Raw genomic sequence first — 22507 nt, forward strand, 5'->3', positions numbered from 1 at the left:
AGACTTTTACAGTTTAGTGTCGTTGAATTTTAAATAGCAATTCTGAAAAAGCCACCTTTAGATAGGTTTTTTTTTTTTTTTTACTCTAACCATGTGGTGCCTGCTGCCTGTCTCTGCCCACATGTGTGGGGTGGTATCACAGCTGGGCTTTGTGTATTCCTCCTAGACAACCTCGCACAATGGGTGCTTAGGTGTCACCTGTTGGGCCTTAATGGGCCATTCTGTGCAGGACAGGAGGGAGGAGCTAGACATAGCCCAACAGGTCACACCTAAGCACCCATTGTGCGTGGCTGTCTAGGAGGAATACACAAAGCCCAGCCCAGCTGTCATCCGTCTCTTCCCGTGGCCTATCCCCATAACAACTGGCAGAAAGGAAGGAAGAGAGAGAATTCAAACCAAAGCTGGCTCAGCTAAAAATGGAGGAAAGGAAACCGGCCATGGAGGAGAAGAAGGCTGAAAGTGCAATGGAAGAAAATACATTGTTGTTGGCTCCTGAGAGGAGACTGAAAGCGCTAGATATCAAGGCCAGGCAGTTGGATTTCAGCAGTGATGGTGGCAGCATGCCCACAGCACCTGAAAGAGAGAAGGGGGTCCACATACTGAAGGATTTGGTACCCAATTATGGGGTGGGAGATGACAATGATAAGTGGTTTTCTGTTCATGAAGTTTCACTGTACGTTCAAAGGTTCTTGAAGAGCACTGGGTGTGTGGTATGTGGAAACACATGCCTTCTCTCGGGAGGGACACACTTGTAACCTTAGAGGTTGGAGACAACCCAAGTATACCCCTATGAACGCCACTTTGATTGCTAAGTTTGGGCTGACCCCTGAAAAGTATCCTCAAACAATCAGGGACAGCCATAAGCTCCCCAGCCAATCCTGGGTAGATGTTGTGTACTACTCCAGTATGCACTGAATTGTTGGGTGCGGGGCAGCAAGGTTAATGATTTTAATGGGTTGTACCATTTAATCATGAGAAAGCACATGCTTAGTATTTGTTTTCCTGAGTTGTGTCAGCACCTAGTCTCAATAAGCTGGCTGATCCCAGGAAGAGTGCTGAGGAGGCAGACCTCTGGGCTAGCACCAGAGTGCCCAAGAAGGTACAGAGGTGGTCAGGGTTCTTACCAGAAGAAGGAGGGTGGAGAAAAACGTAAAAACGGGGAGTTCTCAAGTGGCTCCCAAAATCATTCCCAAGGGAACAGTAATACCCAATTCCTGTTTTAACAGAAGAAGAAGGGGTTCTATGATCAATAGACAGGGAGGTTTGTATCCCTATGCATAGAGTGTTTCAAACATGATCACTCCAAGGGTAACACCAAGTGTCCCAAGCAGGCACAGCCCTCCACTGGCGGGCAGACACCTGGGTTATCTAGGAAAGTGCTCATGGAGGAGGTTGTCCAGATAGCTTTCGGTAACAGATAGAGGTGTCCCTAGGGTCCCTGGGGGATAATGAGATTGTGCCAAAAGTCCAAATGTCTGCAGATACTTCAAAGTAGAAGCAGTGGGTCACCATCAATAGGCAACAGGTAGAGGCTCTGCAACACACAGGAGCCAGTATGACTTCTGTCAAGTGTCAGCTGGTGTCTGCTGAGCAGGTCCTACTGAATTCACTCCATCAAGTCGTAGTTGCTGGCAATCAAGAGAGCCTTGTATGAGTGGCTCTCGTTCCCTTTGAGTGGAAGGGGTCACAGGTTCTCTAAAGGTTGCTGTGAAGCCTGCCATGGCTGTTTGATTGTTTGGCGTGCATCGACCTGGAGCACACTACCTGGAGTGAGGTAGAGCTCAGGTAACATGTGGAGATGATGGGACTTCCTGAGTGGGTCTGAATAACCACATGGTCCATTGCTGACCGAGAAAGGAGACAAGGGCTCCTGGAGCCTGGAACAACGCCCCAGACAGCTACCAAACAGGGCAGGTTAAAGGGGTCCCTGAAGAGGATGTCCCTGAGCCAACCGGGGAGGACATTGCCACCCTAGGTGACTTGCCAGAGCTTGCTGGTTGGCAAGTGGAGGGTGGGCTCACCAGGGAGGAGTTCTGCAAGGCACAGAAGGAATGTCCTACTCTTGAGGGCCTGAGGCAGCAAGCCTCAATCCAGACAGAATGTGAAGCATCTAAGGATCACCTGATCTACCTGGAGAACTATTTCCTTTATAGTGAGCCTAAAGTTCCTGATTTTGGGTCATCCTGTGTGCTGGTGGTTCTCCAGTGTTACGAGAGCCTCTCTTATTGAGCCTGGCTCATGACATTCCCCTGGAAGGAAACTTAGGGCAATCCAAGATTTTTGTCAGGCTTGTCTTGAACTTTTATTGGCCTAGAATGAAGACAGTCTCAGATGCATTCTGCAGGTCCTGTCTTATCTGCTAGGTCAGTAAGAAATAAGGGGAAAATCACAAAGCTCCCCTAATCCAATTACCCATCACTGGCACCCCCTTGCAAGGGTGGACATCAACATCATTGGAACCTCAGACCCCAAGAGAGCCCTAAGCAACAGATTAGTCCTAGTCTTGGTGAACTATGCCACCCGCTACCCAAAGGCCATCCCTCTGAGGTCAGTGACTGTACCCACAGTGGCTAGAGCTCTGACAGGGATTTTACTTGTGTGGGGTTCTTCAAGGAGTTAGTGTCTGGCAGAGGCACTAACTTCATGTCTGTGTACATGAAGTCCATGTGGAATGAGTACAGTGTAACATACAAGTTTAACACTCTATGCAACCAGTGGTCTTGTGGAGAGATGCAATAAGCCCTTGAAGGGCATGATTATAGGCTTGCCTGAGCCCATCAGGCGTACGTGAATGTCCTCTTGCCATGACTTCTCCTTGCCAACAGGGAGGAGCCACAGAAAGGAGTAGGGTTCAGTCCCACTGAACTCCTGTATGACCACCTGTTAGGTAGTCTCTAAGCCTTGTCTGGGAGAGATGGAAGCAATCTCCTAGGAACCCCCCCCCAGGGATGTGGTCAGGTACATGCTGGCCCTTCGCAACCACATGCACCACTTCTGGAAGAAGACAAAAAGAAACCCTGAGGCCAGTCAGGAGGTCATGAAGCTCTGGTATGACCAGAAGGCCACTCTGGTCAAGTTTTAGCCTGGCCAGAAAGTATGGGTCATGGAGAAAGTGGAGCCCAGAGCTCCCTAAGACACCTGGACCAGACCATCCGAAGTCAAGGAGCAGAAGGGGGAGCCCATCTACTTGGTGGCTCTCTATACCCATGGGACCCTCTAAGGGAGCTCAGTGTGAACTGACTCAAGCCTCACTTTGAGAGGGCTGAAGTGAACATGCTCCTCGTGACAGATGGAGGAGTGGAAGAGGAGAGCGAGCGTGTCCCTGACCTCCTCTCTGCACAGGAACATGATGGGTTAATGGAGGATGTCAACCGCTCCACCACCCTGACCCCATTGGAACAGTTTGCCCCCATGTTCTCACTTACCCTTGGACTCACACATCTGTGTGTCCGTGACATTGACACTGGTGACAGCTTGCCTGTGAAGAATAAAATGAACAGGTTGTCAGAGAGAGTGAGGCTAGCATCAAGGGGGATGTCTCCAAGATGCTGGCATTAGGGGTGATGGAGCCCTAAAGTAGTCCCTGGTCCAGCCCTGTGGTGTTGGTACCAAAGGCTGCCCCACCAGGGCTACACCAGAACGTGCGCCCTCGTGTACTACTGAGGACTCAACTCTATCATCCGAATGGATGCACACTCTAACCCCAGAGCTGATGAGCTCATTGATCGGTTACGCACTGCCAAATTCCCCAGTCTTTTTGATTTGACATCACCGACAGAGCACCTTAACTGAGGAGGCCAAAGGGAGGTCTGCATTTTCAACCCCAAAGGGCCACTTAAAATTTTGGACGATGCCCTTTGGCCTGAAAAATGCCCCTGCAACCTTCCAGAGGTTGGTGAACAGGGTCCTGGCTGGCAAGCAGGCCTTTTGTACAGCCTACTTAGACAACACCGTCATCTACAGTTCCAGCTGGGAGGAACACCTGCATCACCTGCATCACCTGCATGAGGTACTTCAGGCAATGCAACAGGCAGGCCTGCCAATCAAGGCCATTACGTGTTAGATCTGGCAGGGTTCTGTGGTGTACCTGGGTCACCTGATAGGTGTGGGCAGGGTGCAGCCCTACCAAGCCAAGATTGAGACAATCATGGCCTGGCAATCACCTAAAATTCAGACAGAGGAGAGAGCCGTCCTAGGCCTCACAGGATACTACCACCGATTTGTTAAGGGCATGTTATCCCCTTAACTGAGTTGACTTTTAAAAAGCAGCACAGATTGGTGACATGGAAAGAAGTTTTTCAGAAAGCCCTTTGATACCCTGCCAAATGTACAACACTTCTACTCAAGCCACCTCGGAATTCATTGTGCAAACCGATGTTTCAGAACATGGCATGGGGCAGTCTAAGCATGGCTGAATGAGGAGGGCCTAGCCCGGTAGCCTTCATTAGTAGGAGGTTACTTCCACAGGAACAGACATGGAGTGCATCTAAGAGAGAAGCTTTTGCTGTGGTCTAGGCACTCAAGAAGATGAGACCATACCTGTTTGGGACTCCCTTCCTGGTTTAGACAGACCACAGTCCCCCTCAGATGGCTCATGCCAATGAGGGGTGCTAGAGCAGATGTTTTAATGACATTGTTATTGAATATTCATGTATTTTGAGTAATGGATTTGCATAGAACATGTATTATTCTAGGGAAAAATAATGCACGTATTTGAAAGTGTGACCACGTGAGTTTACGCCAATGTTCGCGAAGTGTATTTATTAATGGCTTATTAATATGAAATGTTGAGCTTATGTTTGATGAATGTAGTAATACATCATATTAAGGTATTAATTCTAGGCCTTAACTTAGTGGAGGTCTTGGCCTAGTTGCACGGCCTCATGTCAAGCTGTATTTCTTAAACGTTTAACAAAATGTCTGCTTAGAGAATTAAATTGTGATTTTCCACTGTAGTGACCTAATGTGTTCATAGCTGAAAGTCTTTCTGATGAGAACTGCTTGCTAGAAGATGCTGCTCTTTCTAAATGTAACATTGTAAATGTAATGTGTGTGTAAGACTGACTTTCCCAGGAGAACACAATAGAGACACTGACTGGAGTATAAACGGCAACAATATTGTTACCTGACGAGCCGGATGATGAGAACAGTATGGAAGGAGCCAATCATTGACATGTGAACCGTGCACTATGTGAACATGCAATCCCTTGACCAATAGGGACTTGGGAAATAGTTTTAGAAAATCTAACTTAGCCAGACTTCACAAAGGGGAGATGCCACCATTATTCCATGAGCATATTGACAAGAGACGTGCTTAACTTTCATGCTTAAAAGACTTTGGCCCTCATTATGACATTGGCGGTAAATCCCACTTACCGCCACGCTGACTGTTGCCAACATACCGCCGCCGCGGCGGATATCCGTTCACCATATTATGACACTTACACCAATCCGTCACTATTCAGCCACATACACAATTCCGCCACACCAAAGGTCAGTGATAAACTGGTGGTGTCCAAACGCACACCGTTACGCCAACAGAACAACGGCCACCAAATTATGACCCACGAATCACCACGGCGGACATTCAACGGCAGTAAACCAATGGCGGTCATACCGCCGCGCTCAAAATTGACACACACAAACAAAACAACACCACATTGGACAATCCAACAACACACACTTGACACCCATACACACACCACACCCACATACCCATACCACTATAAAACACACACCCACATTACCCACAACCCTTTACCATTACAAACAAATGCCACCAGAGAGAGACAGCAAGACCACAGACACAAACAGAGCCACACACTACTCACACCTATACACCACTCACGTACTCCACATCACACACCCCAACACATTACCCAACACACCTCACACAACACCCATGGCACCACAAAGACACCCCCGATTCACAAAGGAGGAGCTAAGGGCCATGGTAGAGGAAATCATTGATGTAGAGCCACAGTTATTTGGAGCCCAGGTGCAGCAGATATCGATAGCTAGGAAGATGGAGCTATGGCCAAGAATCATGGACAGCACCCCAGAACAAGGGACGACAACAGGAGGAGGTGGAACGACCTACAGGGGAAGGTACGTTCCATTGCAGCAAGACACCAACTCGCTGTAGAGAGGACTGGCGGTGGACCCCTACCTCCTCCCCCACAACTAACAGCATGGGAGGAGCAAGTCTTGGCAATCCTGCATCCTGAAGGCCTGGCCGGAGTAGGAGGAGAACTGGACTCTGGTAAGTCAACTCTTTACTACTATCACCCCCCTACCTGCATGCCATCACATATCCTCACCCTCAGTCTTACTCCCATCATTCCCCCACGTCCCACACACCCCACCAACACATCTCACTGAACCCAATGCCAAGCCCTGCATGCTCTAACAATGGATGGACACCACTCACAGCCCTGCATGGACACCTATCACTAAAGCATGCACACTAGAGAGAATCATCTATCCCACCATACACCAACTTATACAAGTGAAAGCTGCCAGGGCAAATACAACCAAAGAGGGCAAGCCACGGATGCACAATATGTCAGACACAGAAACAATAACACATCATTTACATCCCCACAGGTACCCCAGCCAATGTCAGCAGAGAGGAGGTGCCAGCACTATCCAGTCCCCTAAATAAAGAGGCCCACAGTGATGACAGCAACTCTGGTCTTCAGGATCTGGATGACCAACCTGGCCCATCAGGGACCTCTGGACAGTCGGTTACCAAGGCCCAGTCACACACCACCACAGAGCCTCCCCCATCAGGAAACACCACCACAGCACCCACCCAGGGTACCCACATCTCTGTCCCCAGGACACGTCAGCAGTGTGTCCACTACAGGGATCCCAGGGCACACCTCATACCCAAGACAATCAGGGACCTGGGGTCAGTGGCAGTGGGCAAACGGTCCTGGGGACAGAGGGCCAGGCCAACAGGAAAACTGGGAGGAGTGCTGTGTGCCAGTGGAAGGCAGGCCCAGGGAACCAACTCTCCAGGAGGCATTCGCCGAGATCCTGGGAGCCTATCAACAGTCCCAGGACACGATGGGCCAGATCCTGGACAATGTGCAGGAGAACAGGCGGCTGCAGAAGGGACAGTACCAGGGGATTAAGGAGTACTTGCAGGCCATCAACACCACCCTGGTCTCCATAGCAGGGGTGCTGGCAGACATAGCCAATATTATGAGGGAGGCAGTCACACAACAGCGGGCCCCTGCCACTAGCCAGATATCTGAACTGCCTTCCACCTCCGCTGCCACTAGTGGACAGGAGGCCCCGCCATAGGACCAACAGGCCAACAGCACCCCTCCCCCTGCAGAAGGACAACCACCCCGCAAATGTTCCCTGCGATCCAGACAGAAGCCGGAAACACTTGCCAAGACCACTGCCAGGAAATGAGACTCTCCTGATTGTCCCCCTTGTGTCCCACCCTGTCACCCTGTCCACCTTGAATTGCCATTGCTCCCCTTCCTATGTCCCCTGGACAATGCACCTATGCTACAGACCTGAACAATACCCTGGACTTTCCTCCATCATCACCCCATCCCATTGCACTGGCCCCTCAATATCTCAGCACTTTAATAAACAGCCTTGGAAAAAATAGAAGTATGGAGTATGTCACATTTTTAAAGTATGTATATGTTTAACCAGGTTCAAACATTGCAATTCAGCTGTACAGTAAATGAGCATAGGTTAATGACCTGTAGCTGGCTGTAGTGATCACACCAGGAGCTATTGTGAGGCACCAACATCCTTAAAATGAATTGCCAAAGGGTACAGTAAGTGGGCATAGAAGTGGAAAATAACAGCATGCCAGTGCCACAGAAATTCAACATAATGACAATGAAATGTGAAGTAACACTGTCTTACCTGTGTGTCATTGGAAGTATTGTCTGATCACTGCTGTTCTGTCGCCTTCATCTTCATACCCTGCCTCCTCATCCTCACTGTCCACAGGGTCCACTGCTGCCACACAGGCATCTCCAGCCTCCTCCTCCTGCAGAAAAGGCACATGGCGTCTCAGGGCAAGATTGTGCAACAAGCAGCATGCCACTATTATCTGATAGACCTTCTTGGGTGAGTAGCACAGGTATCCACCTGTTAGATGGAGGCACCTGAACCTGGCCTTCAGGAGGCCAAAGGTCCTTTCTATAATCCTTCTGGTTCGCCCATGTGCCTCACTGTAACGTTCTTCTGCCCTTGTCCTGGCATTCCTCACAGGGGTCAGCAGCCAAGATAGGTTGGGGTAACCATAGTCACCTGCAATATTGAGGGACAACATTTAGCCACACACTATCCCTTATGGCCCACACCATACCCATACACCACCATATACTGGGTGGGGACCAGGGCTCACCGATTAGACACACCATGTGCCTCTGTAGTTGACCCACCACATTTGGGATGCTGCTATTCCTCAGGACAAAAGCATCATGCACCGACACAGGATAATTAGCACTGGTCCGCCAAGCACACCATCTGTACATTCATAGAGTGGAAACTCTTACGATTTCTGAACACCTCTTCATTTTGACGGGGGACAAATGCATTATGTGTTCCATCAATCGCCCCAATTATGTTGGGCGTATGTCCCATTGCATAGAAGTCGGCCTTCACTGGTGCCAAATCTTCAGCCTGGGGAAATACAATGTAGCTGCACATGTGTTTTATCAGGACAGACAACACTCTTGTCAGCACTAATGAGAACATTGGCTGTGACATTTCTGCTGCCAAGCCCACTGTCACTTGGAAAGAACCAGTTGCCAGGAAATGGAGAACAGATAGAACTTGGACAAGAGGGGGGATCCCAGTGGGGTGACGGATAGCAGATATCAGGTCAGGCTCCAATTGGGCACACAGCTCTGTGATTGTGGCCCTGTCCAGTCTATAAGTGAGGATGATGTGCCTGTCCTCCATTATTGGCAAGTCCACCAGGGGTCTGTACACTGGGGTATATCTCCTTCTCCTATTCAACCACTGCGGTAGCAATCTATGTGGCAAAAGAGTGAGGAGGTGGTCACAAACTGAACAATGGGGCAACAACAGTACATGGCATGGTATTAACTTGAAATGAGTCAGTGTGAATTGTCCTGTATGTCCAAATTGTCCTAAAACCGCGCCCCCCGCCAGAAATGGCATCTGCCTCTCCTGTGTGGAGGGACAGGGGGAAATGGGGTAATTCTGCTGACATTGTGTGCCGTTGCGGGAGGCAGTCGGGAACCGCCGTGCAACTCCTCATCGGTTATAATTGGGCCCTATGGATTACAGTGGCCAATGGTGATCTACGCCAGCGGTGACAGTATGCACCGCGGTGGATGTGACCGCCATTTTCTATCACATCCCTCACTTGCTACCTGACCTTCAACAGGAGAGGACCTACACTGCATGTGCTGCTATGACCTGTGTCTGGAACCTACCATGGCCCGTGTGACTGGGAAAAGGACCCCTGCCTCCACCTCGGCGGAGTTGGAGAGACTGGTGGATGGGGTCCTACCCCAGTACGGACTGCTGTATGGGCCTCCAGACCAACAGGTGAGTACACTATGGGCACGTTGCATGTGGCATGAATGCTTGTAGTTGTGTGTGAAGGCATTGGGTAAGGGGGGTGGGTGGATGCCCCCTGGGCATGGTATTGGTTTGCTGGGCCATGTGTGTGGAAATGGTGATGTGAAGGGGTATGGTGGGCCATAAGTCTATCAGGCAGGACTGTCTGACTAATACTATTTTCCTGTGTGTCTTTCCTCTGCAGGTCAGCGCCCATCAAAAGAAGGGTATATGGCGTGCCATCGCCAAGGTCGTGCGGACCCGGGGGGTCTACGACAGGCGGAGCACCCCCTGTTAGAAACGGTGGGAGGACCTGAGACGCTGGGCACAGAAGACGGCGGAGGCCCAGCTGGGGATGGACTCCCAACGAGGAAGGGGTGCCCGTCAAACCCTGACCCCCCTTATGGCCTGCATACTGGTGGACGGCCTATCCAGAGCTGGGTGGGCGCTTGAGGGCATCACAGCAGCCACAAAGGGGTGGGTACAGTGCCCATCATTACTACTAATGCCTGGTGGGGAGGTATCCGGGTGGTGGATGTGTGTCAGTGGGTGCCCCTAGGTCAGGCCTGACATTGCAGCGTAGGTCCCCTGGTGGCAAAGGTTCTGAAGGGATAATCCTGCTACCTAGCTCGTAGGCATCCACTACTGGTGAGGGCTGCGTGGGTCCCAGGTGTGCTGGATTTGCCGGTGTGTGCCCCTCCCCAAGACTTGGTGGCTAGCAATATCACTGGTAGTGCAATGCATAGTGCGTAGGCCTGTTCCCTGTGTGTGAGGGTGTTGTGTACGCCAATGGTGGTGTTGGTGCAGCCATTGACCAAGTGTATCCTTTGTCTCTCCTCCCCCTTTTTGTTTTGTCACCCTGTCCTTATGTGCATTAGCATCATCTGACAGAGGAGCAGAGGCACCGGCGACGGAGGGCACTGCATCCCACAGGACCCAGGAGTCCACCGATGGTGAGGGCACCAGTGGGACGGAGGGCGAGGGGAGCACCACGGCGGAGACTGGAGGGGACAGTTTAGACACAGATACCTCCTCGGATGGATGCTCCCTGGTGGTGGCGGAGATTTCTGTGACCACCCCAGCTACAGGTACAGCCGCCACCCCAGTACCAGCACCGCCCTCCAAGCAGCCTCTCAGCGACTTGCCTGTGCCCGCTCAACCAGGAGGGCGGGCATCTCCTTCGCCCCAGGCACCCCAGGCACCCCAGGCCCTGCCCCATTGAGCCCTGCTGCCCTGAGTGAGGAGACTATTGACCTCCTGAGATCCATCTCTGTAGGGCAGTCAACCATTATGAACGCCATCCAGTGGCTGGCAGCCCAGATGCAACAGACTAATGCATTCCTGGAGGACATTCAAACTGGATTGGCGGCCCAACAGAGATTGATCCAGGCTCTGGCCTCCTCTCTGATGGCAGCCATTGTCCCTGTCTCCCCCCTCCCCCCTCCAACTTCCTCTTCCCAATCCCATTCCCCTCACCCCCCAATCTATCCCAAGCACACAGGCAGACGAGCATACACACATGACAACACCCAAGAGTGGCACAGGCAAACACAAGCACCAAACTTCATCCCACAGGCACTCACACAAACACCATCCAGATGCAGACATACCAACATCCACAATCTCCACTGTCTCTCCCTCCTCCTCCTCCTCCACCTCCCTCCGAGTTCCGTCTACACTCACACCTGCATGCACTACACCATCATCCACCACCAGCATCACCGCCACACCTAGCAGAACACACACCTCATTGGCAGACACCTCCACAACAGCCATGCACACGTCCCCTGTGCCCTCTCCCACTGTGTCTGCCCCCCTCAGGTACACAAACGCAAGCACTCAGACACCCAACAGCCATCCACCTCACAACAGCAACCAGCCCATGCACCTGCACCCAAAATCAGCAGACATACACCTCCTACAGCCACTCCCTCTTCCTCCACTCCCAAACCTTCTCCCTCTTCCCGCAACAATGCCCCTAAAAAACTGTTCTCATCTACCATTGACCTCTTCCTTACCCCTCCCCGTCCTGCACGTCTGGCCAGGGTGGCAAAAACCCAGCCAAGCACCTCAGCCACCCAGTCTATAGGCCCAGTCGTCACCACACCCACTTGTGGTGAGAAAGGAACCAGGACACCTCCTGAGGGTGAAGGAGCCTGCACCAGGCAGCCTCAAGGGAAAGGAGCCTGTCCCAGCTGCTGGTAAGAAGTTAAAGGAGCCTGCCCCAGCTGCTGCCAGGAAGACAAAGGAGCCTGCCCCAGCTGATGGTAAGAAGTTAAAGGAGCCTGCCCCAGCTGCTGCCAGGAAGACTAAGTAGCCTGCCCCAGCTGCTGCTAGGAAGACTGAGGAGCCTGCCACAGCTGCTGCCAGGAAGACTAAGGAGCCTGCCCCAGCTGCCAGGAAGTGCAAGGAGCCAGCACCAGCAGGCAGGAAGGGCAAGGGGCCTGGAGCAGGAACAGTGACGGAGCCCCCACCACCAACCATGGTTGTGCAGCGGTCCAAGGCTGCAGGGGATGGGCTGGAACCCCCACACCAGCAGCAGCACTACCACCACCTTCAATGGGCAGCTGTCCGAGGCTGCAGGGGATGGGCAGGAGCCTCCCGCACCATCATCAGCAGCAGTACCACCACCTCTGGTGGGCAGCCGTCTGAGGCTGCAGGGGATGGGCAGAGCCTCCCCCCACCAGCAGCAGCAGCACCACCACCAGTGGGCAGCCGTCCGAGGCTGCAAGGGATGGGCAGGAGCCTCCACCCACCAGCAGCATCACCACCACCTCTGGTGAGCAGCCATCACAGCGGGTGGACGGTATGGAATCCTGCCTCCATGGGCTGCTGTGCGGCCTGCCCCCTGCAAATCTAGTGGGTATGATACCCACATGAGAGACTGTGACCTTGCACACCCAAGGGTGAAGAGCACAGGGCACGATGCCCCCTCCAGAACCAGTGGGTAAGACACCCACCAACCCCAGAATCCCCAGGATGAAGAGCACAGGGCATGATGTCCCCTCCAGAACCAGTGGGTAAGACACCCACCTACCCCAGAATCCCCAGGATGAAGAGCACAGGGCACGATGCCCCCTCCAGAACCAGTGGGTAAGACAACCACTCGAGAGACTGTGGTCTTGCACTCCCCAGGACCAATCACAGGGCATGTTGCCCCCTCCAGAACCCGTGGTCTTGTTCCATCTGCCGGCTTCTGGTGCTCCCCATCTCCCATCCCCCTGAGGTGCCTGCCTATTGCCCAACTGATGCCCCTGCAGTGTTCTCTCCGTGTTGAGGCTGGTGCCATGTGCAACCTTGGAATTTGGCCTGTGGCCATGTGGACAATGAACAGTGTGGACTGGGCTGTGTCCCTTTTTATGTACATATGTATATATCTATAATCTTGCCTCACTTGTTTACCCTGATGTGTTGCTCTCATTACATTCACTTTTGGTAAAACGTTTTGTCCTTGCATTATTCATCCGAGGTACGGGGTAAATATGTTTTAGTACTGCAGCTGATTGTGTGTATGGTGTTTGGGGGTGGGGGGTGTTGCGTGTGTGTGTCACTGTTGTTTTCCTCCCCTCCCCTCCCTTGTGTGCTACGCATCTGTACTCACTGTCGTCATTTTCACCGGCGTTGGTGTTCAAGGTGGAGCAGCACGTAGAAGACCATGGAGAAGACCTGCAGCTCAGGCTCTGTGGCGGCGTGGTTGTTCCCTGTGTCTCCAATGGTGAGTCCCTTCACTTCTGTGCAGCGTTCCCGCCAGGCTTTTGATGTCGTTGGTACCGCCCCGGAAAAGGTGGCGGTTTGGCATGTCATAATATGGTGGGCGGAACATTGACATCCACCTGGCTGTAGGCAGCTTCCGCTGTGGTGCTTGTTGTTTCCGCCCTAGCGGTCGGTGTGGTAAAGTGGCTGTCTATCAGAGACCTATCCGCCATGGTCATAATTTGGCGGTAATTACCAGCAGCCTATTGCCTTGCTGACCAATTTGATATCCGGACGCTGAAGACTGTCACAGCATGCTGATCCAAACTGGGGATAGGTATATTGAAGATGATGTTGTTTGCTATGTCTATTTGATTTTCTTTCTCGGTACCAATCGTGCTATTTTGATAGAGCCATAGATAGATGTTTTTCCAAATTTGTGTTGACTAAATTGTTTTGCATGAAGCCCAAACATGCTAATTCTAATCTGGTGTTAGCTAGGATCCTACCTAATGAAAACCAATACATGGAATAACATTTGATGTCTTTTATTTTCTGAATCTAAATGTATGTAATATCGTTTGCACAGATGTGCTTGTTATTACTTTGCACTGTAACTTTAGAATGTGTAGTAGCTCAAGCTTTGATTAGATTGCTTTTCTTTTGTCACTTTGGACAGCCAGTGCTGTTTCTGTATGTTTATAGTTTGATTTTGAGATTATTTTACGTGACCTTAGCATTGTTAATTTAGGGAAATAAATATTCTAACTTTGACATAAAGGTGTGGTTATTCATGACTCCAAGGTCATGGTGTGTGACAATTACTGACTCCTATTGATTATTAATGTTATTGATTGTCATTGATTATTGTACTGTATATACTGGAGTTATGGTGGGAACATCTAAAGCGAGTCAAAAGGTTCATGGACCTATTTGCGTCCTCTTGTAAGTTTACTTATTAAGGTCAGACATGCCAACAGGGGTGAGAATCCCAAATTGTTGAGGTGGTCCATCTCTGTACACGAAATGGAATTAACAGTGGAATACCATCTGAGGTTAGACCACACCAATGCTGATGGTCTCTCCAGCTTCTTCCACTTTAATGAATAGAACTCCCAAGAGGTTGGGTAGTTCTCCCTACTTTCAGCTGGGGGGCGCACATGTTAGACCTAACAGCCTTAGGGTAGTCTTCCCTCCAACTTGCTGCCTAAGTCCTTCATTTTTCTGACCTTGTTTTTGCTGACTTTAGGATCCTATGCACTTTACCACTAATAACTAGTACTAAAATGCTTGTACTCTCACCGCTAAAGTGTTCATATTGGTCCATCCCCATTTGGCATATTCAGGCCCATATTTATACTTTTTGACGCAAACCAGCACCGGCGCTGGTTTGCGTCAAAATATTTACCGCTGGCTAATGCCATTCCTACGCACCATGCGGGCGCCTTATTTAAGGATTGATGTTAGCCAGCGCTGCGGGTTGGTCAGAGTAAAAAAAAAGACTCAAACCAGGCAGTTCCGGCGTAGGGGAAAATGGGGGCTGTGCATCAAAAAATGGTGCAAGTCAGGTTTGAGTAAAAAATCATGGCCATTTTTTGACGCACAACCCCCTTTGAAATGACTCCTGTCTTAGCAAAGACAGGAGTCATGCCCCCTTGCCCAATGGCCATGCCCAGGAGACTTCAGTCCCCTGGGCATGGCCATTGGGCACAGTGGCATGTAGGGGGGCCCAAATTAGGCCCCCCTATGCCACTTTAAAAAATAAAAAAATTATATTTACCTCAACTTACCTGTACATACCTGGGATGGGTCCCCCATCCATGGGTGTCCTCCAGGGGTGGGCGAGGGTGGCAGGGGGTGTCCCTGGGGGCAGAGACCATGGAAGTGAGCCCACAGGTCCCTTAACGCCTGCCCTCACCCAGGCGTTAAAAACGGCGCACATTAGGCTGTGCACTGTTTTTTAAGGTCCGCCCCCTCCTGTGCGTCAAAATGACCCGGGAGTATAAATAAGGCGCACAGGCCTTAAAGTAAATTATTGGACGAAAACGCCTACCTTGCATTTCAATAACGCAAGACGGTTTCTGCATCCAACAAATGAAGCACACAGAGGTTTTTTGACGTCTGCGGGGCCGGGCGCCATAATATAAATATGGGGCAAGGTTTGCGCTGAATATGAGTCAAAATTTTTGACGCACCTCAGTTTACTTATAAGTCCCTCGTTAGGTGGTACTACATGTACCCAGGGACTATAAATTAATTGCTACTAGTAGGACTGCAAAAAGAACAGATGATGGACATAATGCTGAACAAATCAAACATTCACCCCCAGTCACAGATCTGGGTTTAATCCATCGTTTTTTTGCCCACCATGCCACTCCAGCTTGGACCCAGCCATATGCAAATCAGTCTTTACCCTACCCCCCATGGGAACAGTCCAGCCCAAACTGCCAGTCCAGGTTTCCGCTGGCCAGAAACAAGCATCCTGGGACCGGTATCAGGCCAGCTTGAATCCAGTGGAACAATGAGCACAGGACACATGTTTGTTCTGATGAGGGGTGAAAACACCACACAAAAAGATACTACACCAAGTTAGAAAAATAGATCTGACCTTAATAAATAAGAGGGACCAAGTTAGGCTCACTGAACAAAAAATCCTTGATCTGAGAATAACAGAGCCTTGACTGGGTTCGGTGTGGTACCTTTTTGTGTGGTATTTTCACGGTTTTACTATTGGAAGTATTGTATAGATACTTTACAGATACTTTACACACCGCCTCGAAGTTAAGCCCGACTGCTCTGTGCCAAGCTGCCAGAAGGTGAGCAAAGGTTAATTTAGGGTTTGCCTGATCGTTATCCTGACTAGGATTGTCTTTGCTGTTTCAAAAAGGTTCACCCCCAGACAAACAAATTTCTAACAGCGATCATGCTATTTTATTATGCTCATTTTCTTTGGCAGTTTTCCTCTGTGAAAGATGATTGGGATAGGCCATCAAGCTGAGATTGAACCAGTCAGAAGGCTTCTATGGGACAGTAAGGTCAAAGACAGTGAACTAATAAAAATGAAAGCCCTTTTGTCCCCGCTACTGAAAGAATGGCAACATGTTCTGTGTCAAGACCGGAGGCGAGGATTATTCTTTCCTTTCTTTGCATTATTTTGAACAGTGATGACGCAGAAAAGAAGGTCCGACACACATTCATACATATCGTGTAATCAAAACATATAATGAAGTGTGATTTTAGTAAAGAAAATAATGTACGAGGGAAAATTGTGCCCTCGGGGTAGTAGAGATTGATGGTTTAGCCTTTGGGACCCCATCCGAACAATAGACAGAGTCAAGTTAGAATTTTCTTTGATAAAACAAGTTGGAGAGATGATGATGCCCTAAGTCCCCAATGACTTTCCCGGAATCTCGGAGCTTGCGAATGAGGAACATGGAGGTATGAGAATGGTCTCAGCGTTTCTAGTGATGGTATGAGTGAAGTTAGGGTTTTTGCGCTTGCATAGCTTATCGCCGCAGATTAATTGAGAAGTTTGTGAGGATTTTAGGGGGGTTAAAAGATATTAGAGGAGTGTTACTCCAAAGGTGTGAGAGTAGGGAAGTCGTCAAACTTCACGTGTGTGTAGTGCTTTGAGCAGAAAAATTGTCCACGTGGTTGTTGATGTTGAGACGGGCCCTGCGAGGTCAAGAGACTCCGGAGTATGTTGAAAAGTGTATGTGACACTTGTTTGATGTTGTGATCTGGTCAGGTTTAATAGGTTGATCGGGCGTGGTCAACAAGTTGGTATGAATGTTGCGGAGTGAAAGAAAACTTCGACTTTGAGATTTGACGAATTCTAAAGTGCACTAGAATAGTTCATTGATCAGTTGAGAGTAAAGTTTGCGGGTCAAATTTTGCTTGCGAAAGTGGGAAACCGAGAAAGATGGAATAACTGCTGAGGCTAGTGAAAAATCCCTAAGGTTTCTGAAGCGATTGTATTACCTCTCCTGTAGTAAACTGACAGATCTGTTTTATTCTTTTGGTTAAGTGCTCGCGTTATATTGCAGAAATTGGTTTATGAGTGAAGCCGAATGAAAAGAGGACAAGCCGCAGGACTTTGTCAGCCGCAGTGTGTGAGTGTGACGTCACTAGGAGCCGCGCTGGGATAGGTCGGTTGGTGAGAAGGGTCGCGCACGGATTAGACGCAGTCCGTGAAGCGCAATTGGAAGGGGAAAGGCAAGCGAAGAGTATTCCGGGAATTAAAGTCACTTATTGATTACATATTTTAGAAAAACAAAAGACGGAAAGATGAAATTTTTCAAAGCATTTAAGAGTGCCATGAGGGGAGATGTTTATATGAAAGCAAACGTAGGAGAAGAAACACCGCCTGAGGGTACACCAGCTTACATTGTTATTGAAGAAAAGGGTGTAGCGCCATGTCTTTGGTTAAAACAATGGTGCAAATTAACAGAGAAACATGGAAGTGTAGCGTTCCCTATCCACGGGTCGTTTAATCTAAGAGTTTTAGAAAATCTGAGATTTGCGCTATACGATATGAAAGTACCTCCAAGACCAGCACAGTTTGAGGCACTAGCAATTTGGGAGATAATAGCTAGAAACCAACAACAAAAGAAATTTGAGACAAGAATAAGAAAAGTAGAAAAGACACTAGCGGATGCTAGATGGGACAGCACACAAAAGGTTTGGAGATCAGACGTATTGCAGGGGATTAAACTGTTTCCAGCGATTACTGATGAAGCGGAGACGGAAGGAAGGAAAGCCACCTATAAGACAAACAGGAGTCAGTCCAGAGAGAGAGAGAGCAATAGAAACTCGAAAAGGGGAGACAAGTCAGATGATGAGGAGTTCATTATACAATTGCTGAATGATCGCCCACCACCATACGTGGAAAGCGAAAAAGGCTCAAGCATTAGTACTGCCCCTCCAGAACCAATACGGGGTAATGTAACACCAAATTTGAGAATATCTCAGAGGCCGAGCAGCTCCGACATGCCTTTCTCACCACGAATACCACGGGTTCAGAGAATGTACCCAGACGTGCCTACATTGAAACCTGCTGATAACTATCAGCCCCAGGTTCAAAGGCACTGTTGTGATGAGCACAACATGGGGATGGCTTCTGATTCAATGACGCAGGGAGGACACTATCAGAGACCGACATTGATTCAAGCTGAATCAACACAGTTCTCGATGCCTCAAAAGCAGACACAAGAAGTGCGAGTAGTAGAAAGCCAGTTAGGTATGCCAGCAATGAGGAACCACAATGGGGGGATTAACATGCCACAGAATTCGGGGAACAGACAGAATCCAGATGCAATATCTCTACCTATCACTGTAGGTCTACCAGTACCACTGTACATACAGGCAAATTCAAGCACAAGCGACCAAGGGTTAATGATACAGAATAGGACAGGAAGAAGATGCATAGAAACCACTCCAGAGACAACTCCGATAGCGACACTGCCAAATGGATCTGGGTCCTTGTCGGAATTTAGTCCAATTCCAATTTGTGCTCCGTCAACCGTGGTAAGGTCACATCCACCACTATTAGTACCGTTAACCTCACAGACTGAAACATTACAGAAACCGTCAGTGGCGGTTGATGTAACTGCTACACTGATGGGACTGAACGCGCAACAGTTAACGCAATGGTTCAACAGCCTGAACTCCCCACAGAGTGCATCCAGCGGGAAGGGAGTAGAATACCTGAATAAAATAAGGTTGGGTATGGAGGCAGATGAGCTAGTTGAGGGAACAATGGGTTTGAACAGATTAGAATCATACACAGAGGAAGAACTAAGATACATGTGCCCTAGGATTACAAGAGAAGTAAGCAGCATACATAAGAAATTACAAGAAATTGCAGACAGACACGAGATTGATATAAGTAAGACTAAACACCTGAGTAGAAGTTACAGGCTAGATTTCGACACAAAAGATTTTGAACACATGAGATCCGCAGGAATGAAAACTCACCTTAAAGAGATACTGCAGAGTGCACAGGTATGGAGATGTTTAGACAAATGGGAAAGCAGATGGGTTAAGAAAAAGGATAAAAAGAAAGAAAATACTCTAGAGCGGAATGAGAAAAAACAACAGAATGACGATCTGATAACTATGTTACCAATGAGAGAGACAGCAGGGGGAAAACGTGTACATGTACCGTGGCACAGGTGCGATATTCAGTCCTTTACGGATGACTTTCCCAAATTGAGAGAGAAGCCGATTGAGTGGTATCAACAAACAGATAGATTTGTGAAACTCGCAAAGTGTCTCTGGGAAGACCTGAATACTTTATTTGAAATTGTGGTTCCGGCAGATTTGTGGGAAGATTATAAAAGGGCTGTAGGTTGGCTGACGAGTGAACCAGAGAGAGATAGGGACACAGGTGCGCCATCACCTACGGTAATGAGTTTGTACCACAAGGTGATCGAGCACTTGAAAACCAAGGTTGCGTCGAAAAATGTGGATTGGCAAAGGATTGATAGGACCGCCCAAGAGGTTAAAGAATCTATACACGCATATTATGAGAGGTTGTTGAAAGCGTTTAAAAATTACAGTGGCACGGAAACGATTGAGCCAAAGGACATGCTCCATTTTGTGTTCAGGTTTGTGGAAGGGCTGAGACCCGAAATTAGCCAGATGATTAAGTCACATTTGATTTGTTGGCAGTCAAAGTCGATCGATGAAGTGTTGAATTATGCGAAATACTGCAGTGATGAGATTGAGACCAAACAGAAAAGATTGAAAGAAAAGGTGATGGTGATGCAGCTCAGAGCAGCTCAGACAGGTTTACAAGGTTTGCAAGGTTTTCAGCAACAGATGCCGCAGCAGCAGCAGGGAAATGCTATGTTTCAGCCGCAGATGAGAGGCAGAGGCCGAGGAGGTTTTGTGAATAATGGTCCTGATTTGAATACCGTTATGATTCCAAATGGTATACAGGCAATGAAGAAGGTGATGCCATGTCACACTTGCGGAATTGTCGGGCATTGGAAACGGGAGTGCCCAATGATGGTGCAGGAAGGTGTAGGTCAGCAAAACAATGATGTCAATGCATTCCAGACTATGAGAGGACAAAAATTGAGAGGTACGAACCCAAATTTTCAAAACAATATAAACCAGATGCAGGGTTTACAACCCATGCAACTGCAACAGGTGCAAATGCCTTGTGTGCAAATGACACAATTGCAGCCAATGCAACAGCAGTTTCCTATGGTACCTAATCAGCAAATGCAAATACCCTTAGCACCAATGAATCAGCAGCAAGCAATGCTTCCTCACCAGGTCACGGGTCAGGAAATGAGTCAAAATGACACAGTACACCAATTCCCATTACACAGCGAGAATGGAATAAACGATGTATGGGAGAGTGAAAGTTCAGATGAGGAGGGAAATTGTGTGCTGGCAGCATCTTTGGAAGTTGATCAAAAGGGTCCGTATGTGGAGGGAAGAGTTATGGGTCATCGCGTTTCATTCTTGGTTGGCACAGGAGCTACACGTTCCACTGTTAGGAGCATTGAAGTACCAAATTTGCCACTTTCAGGGAGAACAGTACAGGTAGTGGGAGTAGCAAATAGGTACCTGATGAACCCAATCACAGACCCAGTACAAGTCAGAATTGGCAATTACTGAGGGTCACATAAATTTGTGGTGTGTGACTCAAGCCCGATATCACTGTTAGGGAGAGACCTATTGTGCAAATTGGGATGTTCAATTATGTGTTCAAATGATGGAATTAAAATTCAGTCGAGTAGCGATGGGGAAGAAGAGGACAGTGTAGGAGGAGATGAAGTAGAAACTGTCGATGAAGAGTATCCCTGATTACCCTTTATCCAATGGTCACTGAGGCAGATATTCCTGCTGAGTTACAAGAAACAGTCGGAAAGGAAGTGTGGGACATGACAGGGAAAGAGGTGGGACTGGTGAAAGGAGTGGAACCAGTGAAAGTGACTGTAAAACCCAATGTAACCTTTCCCCAGACCCCACAGTACCACATGGCACAAGACACCCTCATAAAAGTTGCCCAACTCATTGATGAGTTTGTGAAACAGGGAGTACTGAAAGAAGTGTTGAGCAGTCCATGTAATTCACCAATAATGGGACTAATAAAACCCAGTGGAAAGGTCCGAATTGTTCAGGATTTGAGGAAAATAAATGACATAATAGTAAAATGTTGTCCCGTAGTACCGAATCCAGCTGTGATAATGTTTCAAATTCCCTGTGATGCTGAATGGTTCTCAGTTATCGACTTATCGCAAGCATTCTTTTCTGTGCCTCTTCATGAGGACAGCCAATTTCTCTTTTGTTTCAAATTCCTAGACAGAGTTTACAGTTGGTGTCGAATTCCTCAAGGGTTTTCGGAGTCACCGTCAATATTCAATCAGATTCTAAAGAAGGATTTAGAAGCGTTAGAATTGCCATTCGAGTCAACCCTAGTACAGTACATTGACGACTTACTGATTGCATCCAAGACAGAAAGTGACTGCACAGCCGACACCATTGCCCTATTGAACCATTTGGGAAGGAATGGACACAAGGTGTCTCCTTCAAAATTACAGTTCTGTCAGAAGAAAGTGAAATATTTGGGTCACCAAATAGAGAAAGGGTCACAGAGAATAATGAAGGAAAGAATAACAAGTGTACTTCAAATGAGTCCCCCAAAGACGAGGAGGGAGGTAAGGAAGTTTTTGGGAATGGTTAGCTACTGTCGCCAATGGATTCCCAATTTCTCAACTCTAGCAAAGCCTTTACTGAAACTGACCCAGAAGGATGCATTGGATGAAATTGAACTGAAAGGAGAGGAGATGGATGCTTTTATTGAATTGAAAGAATGCATGTGCAGGGCTCCAGCTTTAGGTATGCCTGACTACACAAAGCCTTTCACATTGTTTTGTCATGAACGTGATGCATGTTCCTTGTCTGTCTTGACCCAAGCCCATGGTGGCGTAAACAGACCAGTAGCATATTTTTCAGCTACTTTGGATCCGGTCGCAGCAGCACTACCAGGGTGTTTGCGCGCCGTAGCCGCAGTTGGTATTAGCCTCACTCAAAGTGAAGGAATAGTGATGGGACACCCTTTAACAGTTATGGTCCCTCACTCAGTCGAGATACTTTTGACACGTTCCCGAACACAGCACATGACTGGTGCTAGACTCAGAAGGTACGAAACAATAATTCTGGGATCACCTAATGTGCAGCTGAAAAGGTGCACTACGTTGAATCCAGCAACCTTGTTTCCCAGTGA

Source organism: Pleurodeles waltl, chromosome 4_2 (genome assembly GCF_031143425.1).
Source record: "Pleurodeles waltl isolate 20211129_DDA chromosome 4_2, aPleWal1.hap1.20221129, whole genome shotgun sequence".
NCBI lineage: Eukaryota > Metazoa > Chordata > Amphibia > Caudata > Salamandridae > Pleurodeles > Pleurodeles waltl.